This window comes from Bos indicus x Bos taurus, chromosome 7 (genome assembly GCF_003369695.1).
Source record: "Bos indicus x Bos taurus breed Angus x Brahman F1 hybrid chromosome 7, Bos_hybrid_MaternalHap_v2.0, whole genome shotgun sequence".
NCBI lineage: Eukaryota > Metazoa > Chordata > Mammalia > Artiodactyla > Bovidae > Bos > Bos indicus x Bos taurus.
In genome coordinates, this window is record NC_040082.1 from 100,443,546 (window position 1) to 100,455,114 (window position 11,569).

Here is an 11,569-nt window from a genome sequence, read left to right on the forward strand (position 1 = left end):
TAGGTAAAATAATATACTATGTAATATTTATAGAATTTGTGTGTGTGTGTGTATTTTTTAATTTTATTTTATTTTTAAACTTAACAATATTGTACTGGTTTTGCCAAATATCGAAATGAATCTGCCACAGGTATACATGTGTTCCCCATCCTGAAGCCTCCTCCCTCCTCCCTCCCCATACCATCCCTCTGGGTCGTCCCAGTGCACCAGCCCCAAGCATCAAGTATCGTGCATCGAACCTGGACTGGCAACTCGTTTCATACATGATATTATACATGTTTCAATGTAATACTCCCAAATCTTCCCAACCTCTCCCTCTCCTACAGAGTCCATAAGGCTGTTCTATATATCAGTGTCTCTTTTGCTGTCTCGTATACGGGGTTATTGTTACCATCTTTCTAAATTCCATATATATGTGTTAGTATACTGTATTGGTGTTTTTCTTTCTGGCTTACTTCACTCTGTATAATAGGCTCCAGTTTCACCCACCTCATTAGAACTGATTCAAATGTATTCTTTTTAATGGCTGAGTAATACTCCATTGTGTATATGCACCACAGCTTTCTTATCCATTCATCTGCTGATGGACATCTAGGTTGCTTCCATGTCCTGGCTATTACAAACAGTGCTGCGATGAACATTGGGGTACATGTGTCTCTTTCCCTTCGGTTTCCTCAGTGTGTATGCCCAGCAGTGGGATTGCTGGATCATAAGGCAGTTGTATTTCTAGTTTGTTAAGGAATCTCCACACTGTTCTCCATAGTGGCTGTAGTAGTTTGTATTCCCACCAACAGTGTAAGAGGGTTCCCTTTTCTCCACACCCTCTCCAGCATTTATTGCTTGTAGACTTTTGGATTGCAGGCATTCTGACTGGTGTGAAATGGTACTTCATAGTGGTTTTGATTTGCATTTCTCTGATAATGAGTGATGTTGAGCATCTTTTCATGTGTTTGTTAGCCATCTGTATGTCTTCTTTGGAGAAATGTCTGTTTAGTTCTTTGGCCCATTTTTTGATTGGGTCATTTATTTTTCTGGAATTGAGCTGTAGGAGTTGCTTGTGTATTTTTGAGATTAGTTGTTTGTCAGTTGCTTCATTTGCTATTATTTTCTCCCATTCTGAAGGCTGTCTTTTCACCTTGCTAATAGTTTCCTCTGTTGTGCAGAAGCTTTTAAGTTTAATTAGGTCCCATTTGTTTATTTTTGCTTTTATTTCCAATATTGTGGGAGGTGGGTCATAGAGGATCCTGCTGTGATGTATGTCAGAGAGTGTTTTGCCTATGTTCTCCTCTAGGAGTTTTATAGTTTCTGGTTTTACGTTTAGATCTTTAATCCATTTTGAGTTTATTTTTGTGTATGGTGTTAGAAAGTGGTCTAGTTTCATTCCTTTACAAGTGGCTGACCAGTTTTCCCAGCACCACTTGTTAAAGAGATTGTCTTTAATCCATTGTATATTCTTGCCTCCTTTGTCAATGATAACGTGTCCATATGTGCGTGAACTTATCTCTGGGCTTTCTATTTTGTTCCATTGATCTATATTTCTGTCTTTGTGCCAGTACCATACTGTCTTGATAAATGTGGCTTTGTAGTAGAGCCTGAAGTCAGGTAGGTTGATTCCTCCAGTTCCATTCTTCTTTCTCAAGATAGCTTTGGCTATTCAAGGTTTTTTGTACTTCCATACAAATTGTGCAATTATTTGTTCTAGCTCTGTGAAGAATACCATTGGTAGCTTGATAGGGATGCATTAAATCTATAAATTGCTTTGGGTACTATACTCATTTTCACTATATTGATTCTTCCAATCCATGAACATGGTATATTTCTCCATCTATTAGTGTCCTCTTTGATTTCTTTCACCAGTGTTTTATAGTTTTCTATATATAGGTCTTTAGTTTCTTTACGTAGATATATTCCTAAGTATTTTATTCTTGTCATTGTAATGGTGAATGGAATTGTTTCCTTAATTTCTCTTTCTGTTTTCTCATTATTAGTGTATAGAAATGCAAGGGATTTCTGTGTGTTGATTTTATATCCTGCAACTTTACTATATTCATTTATTAGCTCTAGTAATTTTATGGTGGAGTCTTTAGGGTTTTCTATGTAGAGGATCATGTCATCTACAAATAGTGAGAGTTTTACTTTTTCTTTTCCAATTTGGATTCCTTTTATTTCTTATTCTGCTCTGATTTCTGTGGCCAAAACTTCTAAAACTATGTTGAATAGTAATGGTGAAAGTGGGCACCCTTGTCTTGTTCCTGACTTTAGAGGAAATGCTTTCAATTTTTCACCATTGAGGATAATGTTTGCTGTGGGTTTGTCATATATAGCTTTTATTATGTTGAGGTATGTTCGTTCTATTCCTGCTTTCTGGAGAGTTTTTATCATAAATGGATGTTGAATTTTGTCAAAGGCTTTCTCTGCATCTATTGAGATAATCATATGGTTTTTATTTTTCAATTTTTTAATGTGATGTATTACACTGATTGATTTGCGGATATTGAAGAATCCTTGCATCCATGGGATAAAGCCCACTTGGTCATGGTGTATGATCTTTTTAATGTGTTGTTGGATTCTGATTGCTATAATTTTGTTAAGGATTTTTGCATCTATTTTCATCAGTGATATTGGCCTGTAGTTTTCTTTTTTTGTGGTATCTTTTTCAGGTTTTGGTATTAGTGTGATGGTGGCCTCATAGAATTTGTTTGGAATTTTACCTTCCTCAGCAATTTTCTGGAAGATTTTGAGTAGGATAGGTGTTACCTCTTCTCTAAATTTTTGGTAGAATTCAGCTGTGAAGCCGTCTGGACCTGGGCTTTTGTTTGCTGGAAGATTTCTGAATACAGTTTCAATTTCCGTGCTTGTGATGGGTCTGTTAAAATTTTCTATTTCTTCCTGGTCCAGTTTTGGAAAGTTGTACTTTTCTAAGAATTTGTCCATTTCTTTCAAGTTGTCCATTTTATTGGCATATAATTGTTGATAGTAGTCTCTTATGATCCTTTGTATTTCTGTGTTGTCTGCTGTGATCTCTTCATTTTCATTCCTAATATTATTGACTTGATTTTTCTCCCTTTGTTTCTTGATGAGTCTGGCTAATGGTTTGTCAATCTTATTTATCCTTTCAAAGAACCAGCTTTTGGCTTTGTTGATTTTTGCTATGGTCTCTTTTGTTTCTTTTGCATTTATTTCTGCCCTAATTTTTAAGATTTCTTTCCTTGTACTAACTCTGGGGTTCTTCATTTCTTCCTTTTCTAGTTGCTTTAGGTGTAGAGTTAGGTTATTTATTTGACTTTTTTCTTGATTCTTGAGGTATGCCTGTATTGCTATGAACTTTCCCCTTAAGACTGCTTTTATGGTGTCCCACTGGTTTTGGATTGTTGTGTTTTTATTTTCATTCTTTTCTATGCATATTTTGATTTCCTTTTTGATTTCTTCTGTGATTTGTTGGTTATTCAGCAGCATGTTGTTCAGCCTCCATATGTGGGAATTTTTAATAGTTTTTCTTCTGTAATTGAGATCTAATCTTACTGCATTGTGGTCAGAAAAGATGCTTGGAATGATTTCTATTTTTTTGAATTTACCAAGGCTAGATTTATGGCCCAGGATGTGATCTATCCTGGAGAAGGTTCCATGTGCACTTGAGAAAAAGTGAAATTCATTGTTTTGGGATGAAATGTCGTATAGATATTAATTAGGTCTAACTGGTCTATTGTATCATTTAAAGTTTGTGTTTCCTTGTTAATTTTCTGTTTAGTTGATCTATCCATAGGTGTGAGTGGGGTATTAAATTCTCCCACTATTATTGTGTTATTGTTAATGTCTCCTTTCATACTTGTTAGCATTTGTCTTACATATTGTGGTGCTCCGGTGTTGGGTGCAATTATATTTATAAATGTTATATCTTCTTCTTGGACTGATCCTTTGATCATTATGTAGTGACTGTCTTTGTCTCTTTTCACAGCCTTTGTTTTAAAGTCTATTTTATCTGATATGAGTATTGCTACTCCTGCTTTCTTTTGGTCCCTATTTCTATGGAAAATCTTTTTCCAGCCCTTCACTTTCAGTCTGTATGTGTCCCCTGTTTTGAGGTGGGTCTCTTGTAGACAGCGTATGTAGGGGTTTTGTTTTTGTATCCATTCAGCCAGTTTTTGTCTTTTGGTTGGGGCATGCAACCCATTTATGTTTAAGGTAATTACTGATAAGTATGATCCTGTTGCCATTTGCTTTATTGTTTTGGGTTTGAGTTTATACACTGTTTTTGTGTTTCCTGTCTAGAGAATATCCTTTAGTATTTGTTGGAGAGCTGGTTTGGTGGTGCTGAATTCTCTCAGCTTTTGCCTGTCTTTAAAGCTTTTGATTTCTCCTTCATATTTGAATGAGATCCTTGCTGGGTACAATAATCTGGGCTGTAGGTTATTTTCTTTCATCACTTTAAGTATGTCTTGCCATTCCCTCCCGGCTTGAAGAGTTTCTATTGAAAGATCAGCTGTTATCCTTATGGGAATTCCCTTGTGTGTTATTTGTTGTTTTTCCCTTGCTGCTTTTAATATTTGTTCTTTGTGTTAGATCTTTGTTAATTTGATTAATATGTGTCTTGGGGTGTTTCACCGTGGGTTTATCCTGTTTGGGACTCTCTGGTTTTCCTGAACTTGAGTGATTATTTCCTTCCCCATTTTAGGGAAGTTTTCAACTATTATCTCCTTGAGTATTTTCTCATGGTCTTTCTTTTTGTCTTCTTCTTCTGGGACCCCTATGATTCGAATGTTGTAGCGTTTAATATTGTCCTGGATGTCTCTGAGATTGTCCTCATTTCTTTTAATTCGTTTTTCTTTTTTCCTCTCTGATTCATTTATTTCTACCATTCTATCTTCTAATTCACTAATCCTATCTTCTGCCTCTGTTATTCTACTATTTGTTGCCTCCAGAGTGTTTTTCATTTCATTTATTGCATTATTCATTTTATATTGACTCCTTTTTATTTCTTCTAGGTCCTTGTTAAACCTTTCTTGTGTCTTCTCAATCCTTGTTTCCAGGCTATTAATCTGTGATTCCATTTTGATTTCAAGATTTTGGATCAATTTCACTATCATTATTCAGAATTCTATATCAGGTAGTTTCCCTATCTCTTCCTCTTTTGTTTGGTTTGGTGGGCATTTATCCTGTTCCTTTACCTGCTGGGTGTTCCTCTGTCTCTTCATCTTGTTTAAATTGCTGAGTTTGGGGTGTCCTTTCTGTATTCTGGCAGTTGATGGGGTTCTCTTTATTGTGGGCTTTCCTTATGTTTGTGGGTTTGTATAGGTGGCTTGTCAAGGTTTCTTGGTTAGGGAAGCTTGTGTCAGTGTTCTGGTGGGTGGAGCTGTATTTCTTCTCTCTGGAGTGCAATGAAGTGTCCAGTAATGAGTTATGAGATGTCTATGGTTTTGGGGTGACTTTGGGCAGCCTGTATCTTGGAGCTCAGGGCTGTGTTCCTGTGTTGCTGGAGAATTTGCTTAGTATGTCTTGCCCTGGAACTTGTTGGCCCTTGTGTGGTGCTTGGTTTCAGTGTAGGTATGGAGGCGTCTGATGAGCTCCTGTCAATTAATGTTCCCTGGAGTCAGGAGTTCCCTGGAGTCAGAGTTTGGACTTCAGCCTCCTGCTTCCAGTTATCAGTCTTATTTTTGCGTCATTTCAAAACTTCTCCTTCTATACAGCACCACTGATAAAACATCTACGTTAAAGATGAAAAGTTTCTCCACCATGAGGGTCACCCAGAGAGGTTCACAGCGTTACACGGAGAAGAGAAGAGGGATGCGGGAGTTAGAGGTGACCCAAATGAGATGAGGTGGAATCAATACAGGAGGGAGTGGGCTAGCCAGTAATCACTTCCTTATGTGCACCCCACAACTGGACAGCTCAGAGATGTTCACGGAGTTATACAGAGAAGAGAAGAAGGAGGAAGGAGACAGAGGTGGCTAGGAGGATAAAAGGGGGGAATGAAAAGGAGGGAGACAGATCCAGCCAGTAATCAGTTCCCTAAGTGTTCGCCACCATCTGGAACACACAGAAATTCACAGAGTTGGGTAGGGTAGAGAAGGGTTAGGGAGGAGACACAGGCGACCTGGTGGAGAAAAAGGAGAGTCTAAAGGGAGAGAGAGCAGTCAAGCCAGTAATCTCGCTCCCTCGTGAAAAATGAGTACTGAAAATTGAGTTCTTAAAGGTACAAAATTTGTAACAAATACATAAAAGCAAAAATTGAAAATTAGAGTAGAGTTTGGAATTTCAAAAATAAAATGTTAAAGAAAAGAAGAACAAAAAGTCAAAAAATTATAATATATATATATATATATATATATGAAGTTTGCTTTAAAAAAGGGTCTTTTTTTTTTTTGCTAAGTAATAGTAGGTTATAAAAGTGAAAATTAAAGGAATAATATAGGACTTAAAATTCTTTAAGAAATTTAAAAAGAAAGAATGATCGTAAAAATAGTAAAAATATATCTATGACTTTCTCTAGTTTTGTTGTGGGTATTGTGGGTTCAGTTCATTTTCAGCTAGTTCCTTGGTCTGACTTATATTTCTCAAGATCTATAGGCCCCTTCCTATGTAGTTGGTACTAACCACAGGGTTTTAATCTATTGCCTGTAGCTTCCAAGGTGGTTCCCTCTGTTATAGCTTCTTCTGTTTGCTGGTCTCTTCAGTGTCTGATTTCCACCCTGACACAAAGGGGACGGTGGAGGACACTTTTTTTTTTTTTTTTTTTTAGGCTCACTTGTTTAGTCACACTGTGGGGAGGGAGGGACCCTTCAAACAAATAACACTGGCGTGTGCTTGCAGTGCATCAGCCACACTGGGTCTGCCCCCGCTCACGGCGCGTGTAGCCTCCCTGCCCACACTGTTCAGGCTCTAGGTTGCTCCACCGGGAACCATCCGTGACTGGCCCTGGGCTGCTTGCACCTCCCCGGTCCATGCTGCTCAGGTTCAGGCACTCAGGTAGCCCTCAGAGGCACAGAATTGATTGGGCCTGCATTTTGTGGCCTTCCCAGGTCCAAGCAGCTCAGGTGATGAGGTGTTTGGTGAGCGCGGTTGCTGCGACTTATCACCTCCCCACAGCTCGGTTTTCTGGGTGTACAACAGGCGCACCTTTTCAGGTGGATGTTGACCGTCCAGACCCCCAAGAAGTTTTAGTTAGCAAAGAAGCCTGCTTACAGTTTTATAGATAATGTCTCTCTGGGGCTGCGAATGCCCCTTTCTGGCTCTGGCTGCCTGTCACCAGAGGGGGATGGTCTGCAGCTGGCTATCTCTGTTCAGTCGTTTGTTCCGTGTGTGGACCTGGCGGTGTCTTAGGTTAGGGCTGGCTTTTTGTGTGGTAGATATCCCACAGTCTGGTTTGCTAGACCAAATTATTTCACTCAGATAGCTCTCAGGGTATTCAGGCCAGATCCTTACTCTAAGCGATGCAGCCCGCGGTGTGCCTCCCTGCCCAGCCCCCGCTTGCTAGTGGCATGTGCAGGCGTCTGGGCTGCTTCTCCACTGGGGGAGTTACCCTAGGGCTTGTAATCTGCGGGTTTTAATTGTTTATTTTTTTTCCCCTCCCTGTTATGTTGCCCTCTGTGCTTCCAAGGCTCAGCACAGATTCAGCAGTGAGAAGGTTTCCTGGTGTTTGGAAACTTCTCTCTTTTTAAGACTCCCTTCCTGGGACGGAACTCCGTCCCTCCCTCTTTTCTCTCTTTTTTTTGTCTTTTATATTTTTTAAAAATATGGAACGCTTCACGAATTTGCGTGTCATCCTTGTGCAGGGGCCATACTAATCTTCTCTGTATCGTTCCAATTTTAGTATATGTGCTGCCAAAGCGAGCACTATAGAATGTTTTGTCAAGTAGTACATGCTCGTTTATTGTTGTTGAATGGATCAGGACTTATTTCTCATTTTATATCAACTTTTAATATACCTGAACAACTCCTTAAATTTGTTTGGAAGGATAAAATTGTTGGTAATAGCTGGCATAACTATCTAGCAAAAAATGAAGTTTTGCCCCCCAACATCTAATATTAATAAAATATTAGTACAATTATAGCCCCAGTGCAAATGTAAACAAAACATTTTTGATTAATATCTTGAAATCTACATATAAAATCTATGGGTGTGTAAAATCATCATAAATAGGCAAGATGCTCAGAAGTGAGACTATAGAAATGTACAACTAAATAAAATTTTTAAAAAGTTATGGCCAAAAATATGCCTCAATAGTCACACACAAACACATAAAACTGGAGAAATTTTACTATCTGAAATATCTAAGATGTGAGAGCATCTGTGGATGGTGCCAATGTCAATTCCTGGTTTTGATATTATGGTATTTAAGATAATGGGAGAAATTGGGTGAAGAGCTCATCGGACATTTCTGAATTTTTCTGTAATATCCTGTATGTCCACTATTATTTAAAAATAAAAAAGCTAATTATAAAAAGTCATTTGAAAAAATAATTTGTAAAAATTACTTGAGTGTCTGTTTAGTGTAGGAAAATAGGCATATGAGTATATAACAGTAATAGGCAAATCAAATATATATATACTTGGTCACCATTTTGATTATATGTATTATATAATATTAAATATGTTATGTATAATATATTTATATATATTAAATATATATTTGCTCTAACTCCATATATAGTTTAAGAAGACAACAAGGAAGCTCTTATATACCATCATCTTGGGAAAAACGTGGGCAAAGAACTTTGGAACTGGTAGCAAAGATGACAGTATTTTAGTGGAAAATCTGAAGACAGCTCTAACTATTCAAAATACGGATACACTTTAACTCAGGATTCTCCAGCTCTGGCACAATTGACAATCTGATCCAGATCATTGTGGTGGGATCTGTCCTGTGCATTGTAGGGTACTTTGCAATATTTCTAACCACTTCTGAGCCCTCCATGTGTGACAACCACAGCTACAGTGAGAGTTTGACTTTCACTATCTTATATTTCTGTATCACTGATATTCTAGCAGTTTAATTTTAAAGGACATGAAGGACCATCAAAGGGAGAGTAGCACAGGCACACGATGACAGGTTATGCATGTGTGTATATACGCTCGTTGTGTCCGACTCTTTGCGATCCTGTGGACAATAACCCACCAGGCTCCTCCATCCATGGGATTCTCCAGGCAAGAATACTGGAGTTGATTCTATGCCCTCATCCAGGAGACCTGCCCAACCCAGGGACCAAATTAACATTTCCTGTGTCTCCTGTGGCTCATGCATTACAGGTAGATTCTTTACCCACTGAACCACCTGGGAAGCCCATGATACAGTCATATAAATAATAAATCATTAGAGTCGTAATTGGAGGCAAGTCTATGAGAAATTATTAAGAAGGAAAAAAGATAGGGAAAATGATTGCACTAAGACATGAGGAGCAATTTTGATGTGCAAAGGGTCCTATTCATGCTTTGTATAAAAGTGTATTGGCATGTATATGTAGATAGTATACAAAGGTAAGTTTTACAATAAGTTAAGAATTTATGGGACAAAATGTCAGTGGGAATGAAGTTAGTCTATGTCAAGTGGTTTCAAAACAACTGTATGTAACAAAATTGGGTTAAAATCTAAAGAAAATTATATAGAAATATGAAATATTAATGATTTAACAACATCAACATGGGTCACCAATACAAAATTAAATTGCCAAGACTTGGGGATAGAAAAAAAGAATATAACAGAATGAATTTTTAAATGTAGTAGAATGCATTGCCTGAGTTATTTCCTCTTATATGAATATGTGTGGATTTTTATTTGTTTTAGGAAGACACAAGTGATCTTTAGTTAAATGGTAATGAAGCATGCCTTCCACATGAAGGCCAGGTTTGATGCAACTTTCAGAAACAGATCTAATCACACACACACACACACACACACACAAATAATGGAAAGCAAAACAAAAGAAAGCAAAGGAAAACAGCAATATAAAGACTTGGAGAAATTAAATAGAGTGATTTATTAGCACTAAAGATGTAGTTACTTCACTGCCATTTTATTTAGAATAAATTCATTTAGAATGAAGAATTCTAACCTGAGAACTCATTTCTTTCAGAAAAATTTAAAAAATGAAAAAGCAATGGAGGGAGCGCATGAGCTTGATTGACATATTGGTCACATGAAAACTATATACACTCACAATTTCTCTCAAATACATCTCTACATACACATACAGGCATGCATGTGTGCTAAGTTGCTTGAGTTGTGCTCGACTCTTTGTGACCCTATGGGACAGTAGCCCACCAGGCTCCTCTGTTCAAGGAATTCCCCAGGCAAGAATACTGGAGTGGGTTGCCATGCCCTCCTTCAGGGGATCTTCCCAACCCAGGGATCAAACCAGCATCTCTTATGTGTTCTTTACCATTAGCACCACCTGGGAAGCCCCCTTCAGTTCAGTTCAGTTCAGTTCAGTTGCTCAGTCATGTCCAACTCATTGTGACCCCATGGACTGCAGGACGCCAGACTTCCTTGTCCAGCCCTTATACATACATAAAACAGCTAAATAGCAAATAGCCAGTCTATGGGGGTAAAAAAAAAAAAAAAAAAAACCATAACAATTCGTTGTTTGAAAGATTGAAAGTAACAACAGAAAAATTCTCCTATCTGCCTATACTAAAGCAAAAAAATTCACACAGATAATTTGAAATAAAGTAAATGACTAATCAATCCATATACATATTCATCCTCTCAGGTAATGAGATAGTTTCAAGGTAAGCACATCTGTATCCCCCCTTTACACTTCTTAATTTTTTCTTTTCTTTTTTTTTTTTTTTTCACAGAAAATAATGTGAAAAATGTCTCTCACGCCTGCTGTTGCAAAGATATATTTGCAAGCAGTTATTGGCGTGAAATGTTCTCACCATTACAGAAACATTATGGGAATATGCTCCATTTTAAAAGTTAAAAAGAAATGCTTTCACTTTATTTTATAGCCCTCCAACTAATACCCTAACTCTCTATTCCAGGTAATTAAGATATTTGGGCAAACGTTCTACTCTTACTGGAAGGAATTTATGTGTCTCCCCCATTTTCTAATGGGGCTTCCATTCTTAATACTTAATGGACATCACATAGCATCGTCTTCCTGAATTCTATGTTCACTACTCTTTTTAGCATCATTAAAATACATTGATATTTTAATCAAGCAAGAAAACAACCACATTTCCAGTTTTTTAAGGAAACTCCACACTGTTCTCCATAGCAGCTGTACTAGTTTGCATTCCCACCAACAGTGTAAGAGGGTTCCCTTTTCTCCACACCCTCTCCAGCATCTATTGCTTGTAGACTTTTGGATTGCAGCCATTCTGACTGGTGTGTAATGGTACCTCATAGTGGTCTTGATTTGCATTTCTCTGATAATGAGTGATGTTGAGCATCTTTTCATGTATTTGTTAGCCATCTGTATGTCTTCTTTGGAGAAATGTCTATTTAGTTCTTCGGCCCATTTTTTGATTGGGTCATTTATTTTTCTGTAATTGAGCTGCAGGAGTTGCTTGTATATTTTTGAGATTAGTTGTTTGTCAGTTGCTTCATTTGCTATTATTTTCTCCCATTCT

General features: G+C 37.6%; 1 non-coding gene across 1 annotated transcript; it reads right to left on the reverse strand.

The window, feature by feature from the left end:
- Positions 1–7,724: 7,724 nt before the first annotated feature.
- On the reverse strand, positions 7,725–7,831 carry LOC113896772. The gene has a single exon (XR_003512130.1). It is a non-coding gene; the product is annotated as a U6 spliceosomal RNA (small nuclear RNA).
- Between the last annotated feature and the right edge of the window lie 3,738 nt (positions 7,832–11,569).